A 15,811-nucleotide genomic window follows, 5' to 3' on the forward strand; every position below is an offset into this window, starting at 1 on the left:
TTCTGCAAATCAAAAAAAATGCAAATGTTAGTGTGACTAAATCTGAAGAAGAAATGACGTATAATGTCCTGAAAATACAAGTCCTCAAAAATGCACAGGAATACTACAAAGCTTCAAACAGGGACAAAGCATCCAGTTTGTCTTTTCCACTTTATGTGAGCTACTAAGTTAGTTTGTTAACTTCTTATATGAAGACCTTATACTTTTCAGTGATCGTGGCTGATCACTTTACACTAAGATTATATGCCAATTTTCATTTTGTCATAGCTACCAAATGGAATGAAAGATTACTAATTCACAGTTACAATTGCCATATTCCAGGAAGACTGCAAACTGCAGGCAGAAGCTTAAAAGAAAGTATTATGTAAACTTAAGGAAAATCAGCAGAAAACTTACAGGAAGTCAGCAGAAGTTTTAAAAAAAGTTTTTAAAAATTATCTAAGTTTGCTGAGGGGTATGAAAAACTTTCAGAGGAGAACTATTATCAGGATACACTATGACCCAGTATTTAGGCTAGATACACACAGGGAACCTAATTCAACTAATCCACTAGAATAAAGAGGGGGAAAACACATAACGTGTTCATTTTAGCTGATTGTGCTTAAAGATTTATGTATTCTCCTCTGCCAAATTTTAAATTTAATCTATAACAGATATTTTGATTTTCTGCTTCTAGGGTTTATTAGGAAAAGAGAAGATGGAGAAGAGAATAAGCATAGAGCAGAATGATATTGCAGGCTACTAGTACTGAGGAAAGTATGCTTGAGCTCTGAAGGATAGAGCTAACATAGTCAAGAGGTTTCTAATAGTAAATATTTAAATGTACTGTAGTGACTGATCTTGAGCAGACATTATGAATCATCAAACAGATGCAAATCCTAGGGTTAGACTAGATGTTTTGCTGCCCTGTAACAATGACTATATAGTTATTTTACAAAAACACAAAAGTAAAAAATATCTTAAAATGCCATCATATATATAAAACAGGGAAATTTTGACAAGGTGATAAGCTGAGGAGGAGCTCAAATCAGCCTGTCTCCTGGAGACAAAGGGATCTAATTTACAGGATGGAACCAGATGCAGAGCCTGAGCTCTGTAGGCACTCAACAGTTCAAAAGCAGGTTACGAAGAACCACTGGAAGTGTTGTTTCACTTCAACATGCAAAACTGCTATAGAAGAAAGCTGAAGTACGATTAAGGTTGGCAGTCCTTCACTGATCACCTATCAGCACCTGGATAATGACAATAAACACGTATTTCAGCAGGGAGGACAAGTCTATTACCTCTGCTCATTACTATCCATATCATTGAATATCCACAGCAGCTGTCCTTTCGCATATGTTGCAGCCTTCCTTTTTTGGGGGTGAAGATGGGACAGTTTTGCTTCTTTTCCTTTTTCCGTATGGTGATAGGGAAGTTCTTAAATATAGAAGAATCAGTCTCTTCTAAAGCAAAATGGTACTGACTTGGTAAGCAACTGTTTCTGATAGAAGATAGCATAGAAAACAGAAACTGGCACTAGAAAAAATATGTTCTGGAAAGCAATAGGTGAATTTTTTGTAGTGTGAAATGAAAAGGATTCTAGATTAATTGTCATCCTGGTGTGTGACACATGAAATCCCACCAATTGGTGCTCCTCTGTGTTCTTTTAAGCCAGAAGATGAATAGAATTTAGCACTTTTTATTTACTAATTTATGAAATATATTAGATGGTGCTTTTGCTCAGTAAACTGTACATCTTTCCTTAATGCCCATGAAACATTTAATAACTTAGAAAGGGAGACAGAGCTGGTTATGTATTAGCAGTATTTAGTTGATCAGGGTGTTATTTCCACATTTTTAAAGTTTCAGGTACTTTAATTTTTATTCTTTAACAATGAAAATATTTATTTTTACACTTCTGTTCACAGGAAAAAGGGACACTGTGTTTGAAACTATCAGCCCTCGTTAGTCCATGCCACAGACAGCAACAATTGCAGGAAGACAGCTCAGGCTCTCAGCTGTCCAATCAAAAAAAAAAAAAATCTTTCTTTGGGTAACACGTATGAAGTAAGAAATTAATACTCCCTAGAAATAAGCATTGAAATCTTATCAGGGATGTGTTTATTCTGGATTCTGAAGGGATGAAGCACTTTTTTTTTTTTTTTTTTTTTTTTTTTTTTTTTTTTTTTTTTTGTAATTTTTTTTCCACTTTATTCTACTAGAAACCCCTATATCCATCTGAATCTTCATAAAGCAAAAGTATTGGGGTGGAAGAGAGCACAGTTCCCTTGAAATAGCCTTTTTTTAATGCTATGGGATTTTGTTCCCATGAAAATAATTGTGAAGGCTTTTCAAGGGAAACAGACACCATTGCTGGTTAAGGACAGAGAAGAAGAGCTGAAATACTCATACAGACTCCCTCCCTTTTCCTTTCCCTGTGCCCCTGTCTACTCCCATCATAAAACTTAGTACAGGTTTTTTGGAACGATTTTTTGAAGCATGAAGGAAAATTGTTTTGTGGAATAAGCAGTACATCATTATAAAAATCTGCTGCTTCTCAAAATTCATTTGGACTTTGCTGAAGTGGTAAGACTGAATACTCTATTAGTTTTACCCAGTGGGTGGCATTGCACCTCACTGAAAATTAAAGAAGAGCATTGCTATTCCAGTATATCAGAAGGTGCAGAGAATATCACTGTCATAAAAACCTTCATATTGGCTTCATATTAGTTGTATTTTGTATAAATAATTTTATATATAATAAAACCCTTAAAGTGCATTTTTTAAATAGATCAAACTTTTGTAATGAGTGACCATAGGTAAAAACCTCAGCTCCGTATGAATACATAATGCCCAGTGCAAATAAACTTATGGCTGCTGGCATGAAACCCAGCAGAAAATCATTATTAAAGTTTATGGCAAGAAATCCTGTCATTAAAAAAAGGCACTATGTTTTTGTTAGAAACAATATTGCCACAAAAGCACATTTCATTCCTTTAAAAAACCTCTTTATATGATATAATGTGTCTAGTTCTGAAGCAAAGTATGTAACAAACTCTAAACACACTATTAGTTGAGCAGAATTTGACTTTTAGGTTCAACAAAAATGGATATAATGTCAATCAACAATTTTTTTCATACGTAAGGTCAATATTTTAACAATGTGTCTAGATGTGAATTTCAGTTTTCCTGAAATCTGTAAAAACACTTTCAAAAATATTTTACTTGTTAAGGGAGCTGTGAGATCCTCGTTAAAAGAATAAGCCTAGCTGAATGTTTTCATGAAGTTTTATAATAGAGACTTAAATAGTTACCACTGAAAGAGGGCTTTTCTTTCAATGGACTTTTTATAAGTTCTGCTCATTCATTGGAACTCCTTTTAATTAGCAGACATTAGGTAGAAACATGTTATCAGAAATTGAATGAATCAGGGTTATGTGAGATTTCTTTTTTAATTAAGATACTCTTTTAAACTTTTTGTTGATGACAGTAGTTTTCCTACCCTGCTTTTCCCCTCTAGGGCTAAAATAATGCTGATAGATAGAGGGCACGGAGAACATTCAAAAGTGTTCAAGAGACAGGGGGCTGTAAAAAAAAAGCTGGTTCCCAGTAACTTTCCTAATTCATATTTCCAGAATTCAGTTTTTGGTAATTTGAAAAATATGTTGGGTTTTTTCCTTGAATTTTGAATTAACTTGGGATGAAAGATGTGACTGATTTTTTTTTTTTTTTTTAGATTAAAAAACCCAAACAACCTTTTAGTAAAAAATTATGTTTTTCATCATAGAATCACAGAATCATAGAACGATTTGGGTCGAGAGGGACCATAAAGATCACCTGGTTCCAACTCCCCTTTCCATGGACAGGGACAACTCTCAGTCTGTCCTTGGACACTTCCACAGCTTCTCTGGGCAACCAGTGACATCGTCTCATGACTCTCACAGTCAAGGGTGTTCTTAATGACTAATCTAAACCTACCATCTTTCTGTTAAAAAGTTTTGTTCCTCGTTCTGTCATTACTGACCCTCATTATAAAATCTCTCTCCATCTTTCTTATAAGGTCCATCAACTGAAGGTCACAATAAGGTCACCTGGGAAACTTCTTTTCTTGAGACTGAACAACACCAGTTCCCTCAGCCTTTCTTCAGTGTCATGGTTTAACACTGGCCTGGCAATTAAACCAAGTAACAGATGCTCTCTATTAATCTCTCTGTCCTCACTGATAAAGAAAGGAGAGAGAATAAGGAGAGAGACTTATGGGTTGGAAACTAAACTACACAACTTTAATGAAACAGTAATGGTAAACAGGAGAAGTTACTAAATATATACAAATATACAAATATACAGGAAAATTGATCCCACATTCCTTCTTCCCTTTTCCCCCAGTAACTCTCACATCACCACTGAGGCTGCAGGGCAGCCCTGCAGAAGTCCAGGCCGGACTCTTGGAGTCATCAGCAGTTGACTCCTGGAGGCAGGAACACACAGATAAGGGCTGGCACGGATCAGGACCACAGGCAGATGAACGGACGGAATCCTCCCAGGATGCCAAAACAAACAGGGACAGGTGAAGAAAGGGAAGCAGGAAGGGCAGGAAGGGCAGGAAGCTCAGGAAGCAGGAAGCTGGAAGCTGTCTTGATCCTTGTGATCCCTCAAATTTATACTGAGTATGACGTGCACGGGATGGAACACTCTGGTCAATTCTGGCATCTATCTTGTCCGGTCCTCCCCAAAGGAGGGCTGCAGGTGGGACCTCTTTATTCCTTCTAAAGGGTAAAATGTTCCTCAGAGGTGAGTAGTGTCCTTGGTTCTGCACACCAGTCTCTAGCAGTAACTATAAACATTGAGTGTTATCAGCCCTAGAAGCAGACACTGCCTGAGAAACTTGCTGTTAATTTCAGCAAGTGCAACCACTTACAAGAGACTTAGCTGAAAGCAAAAGTACAAGACAGAAAATCACCTTTATTCTGGCCCAAACCAGGATACACAGAAAAGGTATTCCAACCCTCTGATCATTTTCATATTTGTCCTCTGTGTTCACTCTATGGTTCCATTTCTTTCCTTTATGAGGGGCACCCCGTGTACCCAGTGTATTATACAGTCTCTTCTGCTCTCCACACTATATAATATATAATAGTTGTTTGGATAGTATACTCTTAGGTTCTTAATTTATTAAAAGGTTTCACAATTATTCCCAGATTTCAGATCTTGATCCATAGATCTTTGTGTATAGATTCTACTTTACTTACAATTACTTGTGCTTTGCTCAGTTATTAAACGAACTTCCTAAAGATGTTGACTGTGACCTGCAAATATCAGGAAGATACACAATCCAGTAAGTGGTATCCTCATGCAAATATCTCTGAAAGATCTAATTATATGATTTCTTGAGTCTTTTTATCTGTTACAACAGATTTTTAGGGTAAGTTAATTTCAAAACACCTACATTAGGAGTTGTAGTCGTGCAACATGTTTGGAAAACCACAGCCATTATTCCAGCAACTGTGGAAACCCACTGCACATGCTCTAGCACAAGATTACATGACTAGAAAACACAAATGCTCATGAAATGATTCAGTGTCAGAGCCACTTTCCACTCTTTTCTAGGTATCAGAATCAGATTGTTGACAGAATCTCATCAAACCACACAATAAAAGATTAATTGTGACCAAGTCTAAACATCTTCATTCATATATTGAGAGGCTTAGGATTCCATCAAAAAGTTTCCTTGGCACTGAACCAGCAAATGTACACACATACACACACACATATATATACACACATGTATACATATGCATATATATACATGAGTTCTGCTCTCTGGAACTGTGCAGAAAGATAAATACTTCATAAAACCTTCTGCCACAGAACCAAACATACTGAAATGTCTTTTTATGGAGATACTGGGCCAATGACAACAAAAGAAAATACATAGGTCTTTTTTCGGCTGGGGGTTCAATTATTTTGAGTTCTGGTAGCAAGCTAGGATTACTGAATCTAACCTTTCCTTTCAAGGCAATAGCTTGATCACATAGCGATGAGAAAGAGTTAGAGAATAAAAAAATAATATTTGGGTTGCAACAGAATAATGAAAATGCAGAGGATGACTGACTTCCACGAGGTGAGAAAGTATTTCCACTTTGATTGTGTGATGGCAAGAATCTCCTCCAAGAGCATTTAAGTCTGGGCTTTATATAATATTCTTCAGTTATTTTTCAACATTTACAAGATTTTTCCAGTTTTCCAACTAGAAATTCATGGTTCATTTTAAGTGCAATTCAACCTATATGGCAACATACATTTTTCACATGCACACTAGAATCATAGATTAATTTGGGTTGGAAGGCACCTCAAAGGGTCATCTAGTCCAAGCTCTCTGCAGTTTGCAGGGATACCCTCAACTCGATCAGCCCACTCAGGGCCTTGTCAAGCCTCACCTTGAATATCTCCAAGAATGAGGCCTCAACAACCTTCTTGGGCAAGCTGTTCCATTTTTCCACTACCCTCGTGGTAAAGAACTTTTTCCTAATATCCGATTTAAATCCACTCTTCTCTCATTTAAAACCATTGTCCCTCATCCTATCACTAAAGGCTCTTGCAAACAGTTCACCTGTGGCCTTCTTTGTAGGCCTCCTTCAGGTACTGGAAGGTCACTTTTAGGTGTCCCAGAACTTTCTTCTCTCAAGGCTGAACAAACTAAGCTCCCTCAGCCTGTCTTCATAAGAGAGGTGTTCCAGCCCACAATACACATGGTTGACTCGTGTCCAGCTTTTCATCAACCAGCACCCTGAGTCCTTTTCCACAGGGCTGCTTTCTATCACCTCATGGCCCAGAATGTGTTGATAGTGAGGATAATGACTGAAGAAGTGATGTGGTGACCACACATATGTGCAATATGAACTAACAAAGAAAACTCGCCAGACCACAGGGAAAACCAGGCAGACTTTCTATCCAAAATAAATTTATTATGTTTTCCAATTGCGTTTACACAAATATATTTATCAAGCATACTGTCTGTTTACACCTTTTTTTCCTTTATAAATATTATTAACAGCCCGATATCCTCCATCATTAGCTTCACCAAATCTTCTTTTCAATGTAGAATAGAGAGGTTACCAATCAATAACAATAATAAAAAAAATTGGATAGATCATTTAGTTTTATTTTTTTTATCACAAATTCCTTTCAGTATGATCTTTCCCCACTACAGGCAAGGCAGCGATGCCTAACTGCAAACTATTTCACTGGAAAAATAAAAATATATATTGAAAAAAAATTTGGCATTTAAATATGTTTCATTGCCAAGTTCTGTTTTGAAAACAATTACTTAATAATACTTAAAGCTATGTTGTTTAAATATTTTCCAGCCATAGAATATTACTTTGAAAATCCCTGAGTATTTTTGGAATCCAAAAAAGTAATTGTTTCATTGCCTTCCATTAACACTATTCTTTTCTGATTCATAAAGTGTTTTTGAGAGCATTTCACAGGTAATTTTAAAAATAAAATCTTAAGTGAAGAATTAGCTCTGACATCCAACTCAGTCCTCTCCAATAAGCCAAAATGTGAAGAAAAATATGTTATGCATCAGAGTCATAGTAGTCCAGAAGACAATGAAAGCAGACAGACATATTAGTAACTGTTCTAATGAAGTCACATTGAAATACAGCTGTTTTAACATGAACGTTGCAGGAAGAGTCAAACTTGGACATGAAAACGGTAGCATTTACCAGCTTCCAGATGTTATACAACATAATGCGTACAGCCAAATTAAATCTGCTCTTAGCAAAGGTATGCTATTGCAAATGTAGTCTGCCTGCATATGCTCTGTCTGCTCTCACTCAGCCATACAGGATAGATGTAATTAAGTTCTAATGCTTTAGTTAATGAAATCACTGCTACAGCCTGTGAATAACTCTAGCAAACAGGCTTCTGTGCTTGAAGACAAATAATGGCACAAATAATGGCCAGTAGATGAGCCAGTACGTTTACAGTACATTTCTTGATTCCATAGAATCTAGAATTGCTTTGATTGGAAAATGCCTTTAAGATCATCAGATCCAACCTAGCACACTCCCAAGTCCAGTGTTAAACCATGTCTCTAAGCACCATGTCTACATGTCTTTTAAATACCGTCAGGGATGACAACTTGACCACTTCGCTGGTCAGCCTATTCCAGTGCCTGACAAGCCTTTCTGTTTCAATTTTTTCTTAATATCCAAGCTGCACTTCTTTGTAGTATTTGTGTGTGATTAAAACTAAGGACAAGATAATTATAGAGCATATGTGAATAAAAACAGGCATAGAGCAATTTTTATGGTGTTAGTTCTCCAGAAGTAAAGGCCTCTATCTGTACATTGATTAATACCTCCCAAAAATTCCCCAGAAAGGAAGTACTACTCATGAAATCATTACTGCTTTTAAATATAAAAAAACAAGGTGTAGTTGCCTAACTACTTTATGTCATCACTCTTGTAAAGTTCCTATTTTGTTTCTAAGCTTTTCAGAGTCTTCTGAACAAAGGTTCTTACTGACGCATCATCTGCATGCTGCAGATTTTATATTCATTGTTGATTTTGTACCCATCATTTTTCAACCAATAATTATTGCTACCTGGTTAGATCCTATAGCTTAGTTATCAGATAGGAATCTGAGATTGATTAGTTACTTCCTATGTTCTGTAACATTAAAATCAAGAGCCTATATGTACTGAAAAAGCCCTGAGGTTCTAGATAACTTTAGAACTCATTATAAGGTTGCATGTATTTTATGGATCATAGGATTCTCTCAGAACTCCAGTGCTATGACAAAGTAATCTGTAAAATACACAATTAACCTGCAAAATTTATCTAACAGGTATACAGATCTGATGATAACCTACTTCAACCAATTGTAGTGTATTCAGTGGCAGAGGTCTATATAATGAATCCAACATTTCTGATGAGTGATTGTCATCAATATAAAGTCATGTCAAAGAATTTTATTACACACTCATATATGCTGACACCCCAGTGCAAGATAACACTAGTGCAACTTTAAGAAAATCATCTGGATTTTTTCAAATTACTCCCTCTCTCATAATCTCATTTTATTTATTTACTTACTTATTTTTTATTTATTTTTCCTATGGAGAAGCTCTATTTAAATAAATAGGGTATGGAAACCTTACAGGTTAGAACAATGGGCCAAGGTTAATTGTATGAGGTTTAACAAGGCCAAATGCCAGGTCTTGCACCTGAGTCATAACAACCCCATGGAAAGCTACAGACCTGGAGAAGTGTGGTTAGAGAGCTGTAAGTTGAAAAGGGACCTGGAGTTATTGGTGGACAGTCAACTAACATGAGTCAGCAGTGTGCTCAGGTGGCCAAGAAGGGCAATGGCATCCTGGCTTGTATGAAGAACACTGTGGCCAGCAGGAATAGGGAGGTGATCATCCCTCTGTACTCAGCTCTGGTGAGGCCACATCTTGAGCACTGGGTTCAGTTCTGGGCACCTCACTATAGGAGGGACACAGAAGTGCTGGGGAGTGTCCAGAGAGGGGCAACAAAGCTCATGAAGGGCCTGGAGCACAAGTCCTGTGAGGAGCAGCTGAGGGAGCTGGGGGTGTTTTGTCTGGAGAAGAGGAGGCTGAGAGGAGATCTTAGAGCTCTCTTCAGCCACCTCAAGGGAGGTTGGAGCGAGGAGGGAAACAGCCTCATCTCTTTAGAGAACTGTGATAGGACCAGAGGAAATGGATGGAAGCTGTGCCAGGGGAGGTTTACACTGGATGTTAGGAAACATTTTTTCACTGAGAGGGTTGTCAGGCATTGGAATGTTCTGCCCAGGACAGTGGGGAATCACCATCCCTGGAGGTATTTAAAAGGCATTTGGATCTGGTTCTTAGGGACATGGTTTAGTAGTTAGGTTATGGAGTTGATCAAAGGTTGGACTGGATGATCTTGGAGGTCTCTTCCAACTTAAAACATTCTGTGATTCTGTAAACCACAAGGGTGGGGCAGGTGCGGCTGTCTCTTATAAAATCTCTGACTCATTAATTATGAAGGTAGAAGTGTGAGGTGAATGAGGTAAGTATACTTTCATATCAGAAGTAAAAAAAATTCTTTTTGATATTACATATGGTAAAGAAAACAAGTCACCTAAACTTTCCATATAATGTCATCCACTAAGTCGTCAGTATTTTCAACATTTAATTGGAGGCACTGAAATCTTATTATCAGAAGTAACCATTACTTTCATAATCGATGGAATTAATTGGAAAGTTGGTGATTATGTAACTAATGTGTAAGAATTTATTATTCTGGTATTAAAATTAATTTGTTAAATTATACCCATAAATATTAGCATACTGCTAGTTATTTTTTCTCATTTCTTCAGCTGGGAGAGGAAAAATTGTATTGTCACTTTTCAGTGGTGTTGCAAAGATATAAAAACTGTGAAATATCAACTGTGAGCAACTCATATATTTTCACCCCCTTTAAGAGTTACTGTTGCCCCTGTTTTGGTAGAGAAAGATCTCTCTGCACCCACTGCCAAGAGGGATTCAATAGCACTTATTCTCAGTGTACTAATCTGAGGGGAGTTTCCAGCTCTCACTGTGATATAGTATCAGAATCCTTCTGAGTGAAAGACTCCCAGTCCTGTTTAGTGCTTTATTGGCTTTCAGAAAATGATGAGTTGTAAAAAAGATGACACCTCTGTGACAAAAGCTCAGTATCAGTTTGTGTTTGACACTGGTATTGACCAACACAGCACTGACCATAAACTTCTCTATACTGACTCTTTATGTTCTTGGGTATGGGTTTTATGTTCTTGATATGTAGTTTTAAAGGATGTTTTGAAAGAAATATTTTTGCTGGGTTACTGTGTTTTAGTTATCTCCACATCAGTGTTCATGGTTGGATCATGGGGTGAGCCTTGCTAGATGCCTCTCACTCTTCAAGGTGGACTTCCTATAAATGACTCTAAACCATAAAATACATGGGAGGGTTCGTAAACACTTAGGGTACTCCAGCCACTGGTGGACGTTCAGGTCAAAAGCAAAACTAGAGCTAGTCTGAAGTAAAATCTTCCAACTGTACTTGTTCCTTGGCTCTGTACAGAGCTGTTCCCAGTGGGCTATGCTAAATGCTGTTACTAGCCTATTCATTGGTTTCAGCTTTTTAAAACTGTTGCTCAGTATCCAGGTCTTATACTGACATCTTCCACTTTGTGGTTATTCTGAACAATGGAGAAAAAGGATGCAGGTCTTTCACATCTGCATCCATATTAAACAGCTTACAAATCTGTTTATCCACCTTCACATATTTCTAACTGTTTCTGATGATGCTGACTTCATATAGAATTCTATAGAATGGAATAATGTGTAAGATAGAATTTAGCAAGAGTTTAAAGCATCTACAAAGTGATTGAGAGAGACTAAGGTTATACCTATAGCAATAAATATAAAATGTACTGAGGACTCTACCAGTATAGACAGCTGGCACAGAATAATGCAAATCTATGTAATAAATTCTCTGAGGACAGGTCTTTGTGGCTGCGTTCAAGGCCTCATAGATGTCAAAGTATCTAAACCATAATCAAGTATCACAGAAAAAAGCACAACAAGGACCAATTTACCACTGTAGGTAATTCAGATTATGAGAGTGTTCCCAGGCAGTAGTTTGTATATTACTAAAACCTTCATGTTTCCCCACTGCTTTTAAGGTCAATACAGAGTTTGTACCTTACACTGACAGCAGTCCAGTCTCTTAACATACAACTTAAGTATTGACTGCTTATTTCACTTTGTGTGACATAAGAAAATTTAACAGAGCAGATAGGAGTGTCTCAAGCAACAGCAGTCTGCTTGAGTTCTGTTTTCCCATTAATTATTTCATTAATAAGAAAGTACCCATGAAGAAATTGTTGTATTCATAGTAAGAACTATAGATTTTGGTGTAGAGACAAAAATTTGCACACAGAAATATGAGGAAAAAAAATATGAATGGTACCTAATTAAGCAGTCAGAAGGAGGCTATAGTTCTATTGAAAATGTCATTTGTAGTTATATAATTAAAGAACACATGATACTCACAAGAAGGAAAAGAAAAAGGAATGCTATTTCCTACCTGGAAGCAGCTTGTAGAAAGGTTAATAATACAGCATGCTTCAAGATTTTTCATTTACATGATCAGATTTTTTTTTCCAATATCTTAATAGATTCCCAAAAAAACCCAAAGTATTTTTCTGTATCACAGTCTGGTGTCTAAACTTTCAGCAACATGTATTTAAAATTCAGTTCTTTTAAAGGTGTGTTCAAGAGTGGTCTGATTATGAGCACTGAATATGTAGTAGACGTCATTGGTTTCAATATTGAGTAACAAACTTAAACTTAGTTTCGTCTGTAAGTGTCATAACTGCTGCAGTGGAACAATTTATTCCAAAAGATTCTCTATCTATTTAAGTAAGTCTGATATAAATTATCCCAATTTATCTGGGATTTTCTAATCTGCTTCTTATAACATAAGTAGCCTGGCTTGCTAGATCTCACTAGTGGATGAAGAGAACTGAAGGAAAAAAATAGTAACATTGTAATAACCTGAGATCTTGAAAGGTTTTTACAAGTGTATCTAATACTTTATCTCACTGATAAGTACTCTGAACTTTGGTTTCCCTCAGCCATTACCTTTACAGACTTTTCTTGAAGAGGACAGTTTAAATTAAACCATTGTCACTTATTTAAAAGTGCATTTATTCCATGTCTTCTTTTCTCACTGCTGCATCCTCTCTTGCTCTCTTTATTCCCACTTTCACTTGAACAGGAAATTTAGGTTCTGTAATATATCTAATAGAGAAATTTATCTCCTCTAGTTAAGGCATTTTTATGAGTCAAAAAATGCTACTTTTACTTTTATGCTCTTACTGAACTTGTTCAGGATCTCTGAAATCAAAGTTCTAGAATTTTAAAACACTGAACACTGGAAAATATGTGGAGATAGGAAAGAGGAACTAGGAATTTCTTCATCTTTCTTAATAGAAGAATAAAAAGTCAATGACAATTTTATGTGAAATTTTGAGATTGAGTGAAAGGGTCATTAGCTTCTCTGAGCATTCTAACTAAGCATAACATAGAGCTAACTATCAACATTTCAAATGTGCTCTATTTGGATTCAGATGTCCCTTTGGAAACCTGAGCAAGAATAGAAGATTAGGTGAGCACAATATCACATAGCGTTTACTTCCTTCCCTGTGTTTAGAAAGATTTCGCAACTGAGATTTGCTTTTCTTTTCAGGATAATGGCAATGTAGATGTTCATCCCAATTCATCTATAAATTTTACATAGTAGCAAGTAGGAAGCCTCTGAAAAGTATTTATGTTCACTTAAGACTAAAATAAACATGCTGACCTTCAATACATGCCCTTTCTAACTTTCTTCTTATCAGAGGATGCCAACATTTAGCACAAGGACAAATACCTGCATTTTAGTTGGAATGTAGACAATGATGCCATGAAACAAATAGCCTCTAGTAGGAAAAAAATGGAAACTGAAAAGGTCTAATGTGTAAGAGAGGCATTTTTAGTGAATCCATTGCTGTATTTCCAATGCCTGAATAATAGGAAAAAATGTCTTTTGGAGAAACAGATTTCCTGCTGCCCTGAACTGCAGTATCTTATTGAAGAACTGAACACACATATCAATGATAAAAGTTTAAAATACTTTGCTTATTCTAATGTAAGATGCATTTTTCTCGTTAGGCTTATTATACCACTTATTTTCTTAATTGTTCATTGTGTTTAGATATGGTACAGTACCTAGGCTGAAAGCAGAAAGCAGACACCTTAAAGAAGCATGTGAGCTAAATGCTTGGTGTGTCTTTTTCCTCTTATTGAGAATTATTTTTGAGAATTCCCCTCACTGAGAATTGTTTTACCTAGGACTCTTTCTTTCTCCTTACTCTATTAGAATCAAGGAAACATACCATCTAAAGTAGCTTTGAAATATAATAATTCCAAGATTAATAAGAAATATAATGTGCACTGTTCTTATGGGAAAAAGTTAATTCCCACTTAAATAGTTTGGGAAAATAATTGCATCATTTTGAAGCTCCAGAATATTTGATGTTAGTGCCATAGCTTTTGACTGTAGAACTTTGTGTTGATTTTCCCCAGTTTTGCCCTTTTATGACTGCAAATTTGTGAATATCTGTTGAAGCAGTTAAGGGAATCCATGGTGTAAACACTCAGAAGAAGAAATGTGTCTTTAATCACAAAAATTTCAAAAGAAATATTGGAAATCTTGCATCTGTTTCTTTGTGTTGCCTGGTTTGCAGAATAACAGTTACTGCTTTAGCAGCTTCTGCCACCACATGTGTACAATAAGCGAACGTAAAATTGAATGAACACATAAAAGAAGGCTAAGCCCACTTAGCTTAACAAACCTGCTCTCCCACCCACTGTGTGCTGGAACATTAACAAAACACTGTTTGGATCATAAGGATTAGTAAAATAAGAGTCTTGGTGAACAACACGGTCATGTGGATTAAATAATTATTTCTTAAAGTCAGTATATGATAGCTGGGATACCAGTGACTGTACTTACTTAATTCATTATTCTAGTCCAACAACTGTGAAAAGTGTATAATTATTTCAGATGAACAGTTCAGCAGTTATACACAAAATAAAATTAAGAATATTTTGTATAAATGAATTGTGATCCTTCTTTTTTCTATCCTTGGTTAAAAATGAAATTACTATAATTAAAGTTTTCATTACAACTCATTTCTCTTTCAAGAGCAGAGTTGATTGTGAGAAATGGAGAGCATAAAATGTCTTTACTAGTAAAGCTGGAAACAAGCTGGGAGATTTGCTAGCCATAATGGTTACAATGAAGATGTAGAGCATTAAACTTCAGAAGTGATCAGTATTGCTTTTCTGTGATCTCGTAGCACTCAGTGGGGTTTGGACCATTGCACCCATGATGTAAACAATTTCAGTGCTACATCATTCCTTTGTCTTCTGCTAGTTCAGTGCAAATATAAACACTATAGACTTTATCTACTTCTGCTGGTTTTGATCTTTGGAACTGGGGTAGAAACTATTTTTAAGGATCATAAGGGTTACTGAGGCTGTTGAAAATGAGGTGGGTGTACTCCTATACACAATATTAGCAATTCTCTGTTGGGCATTGTGTCAGGGGTTTGGTGGTGGGGGAGGGCACAAGACTGGTTCCTATGAGAAGATGCTGGAAACTTCCCATGCTCCAAAGCTGGAAACTTCTGGCCAAAGCTGAGCCCATCAGAAATGGTGGTAACACCTCTGTGGTATTGAAGATATTTAAGAAGGGGAAACTGCTGTAGAACCTGCAAAGCAAAGGAAGGAGGGTAGAAGAGAGAGCAATACCTGAGCAGAGATACCAGCATCAGTGAGGAAGATGGAGGGGTTCCTCTTCAGCCCATGGTGGGGTTGCAGGCTGTCCCTCTGAGCCCATGGTGGAGCATGGTGAAGCAGCCCATAAAGGACCACAGTGGAGCAAATACAGACCTATAGTTTGTGAAGGACCATGATGGGGCAGATACGGGCCTGCATCTGTGGAGAACCTCACACTCAATTACTTTAATGGAGAAAAATTATACCTGGGTGTATGACCTCTTGCTCTGACTCCAACCCCTTGATCATATCTTTCTAAGTGCTGGGAGACTGCTCTTTGGTTCCTCCTGCAAGGTGCGTGAATTTCAGTCAAAGACTTTGCAGAAGTCCAGACAGATGACATTCAGTACTTTTCCCTTGTCAACTGGTGTAGTCAGTTCATTGGAGAAAGCCATTTGGTTGGTTAAGCTGGATACAGTGGCT

This window comes from Heliangelus exortis, chromosome Z, assembly GCF_036169615.1.
Source record: "Heliangelus exortis chromosome Z, bHelExo1.hap1, whole genome shotgun sequence".
Lineage (NCBI taxonomy): Eukaryota > Metazoa > Chordata > Aves > Apodiformes > Trochilidae > Heliangelus > Heliangelus exortis.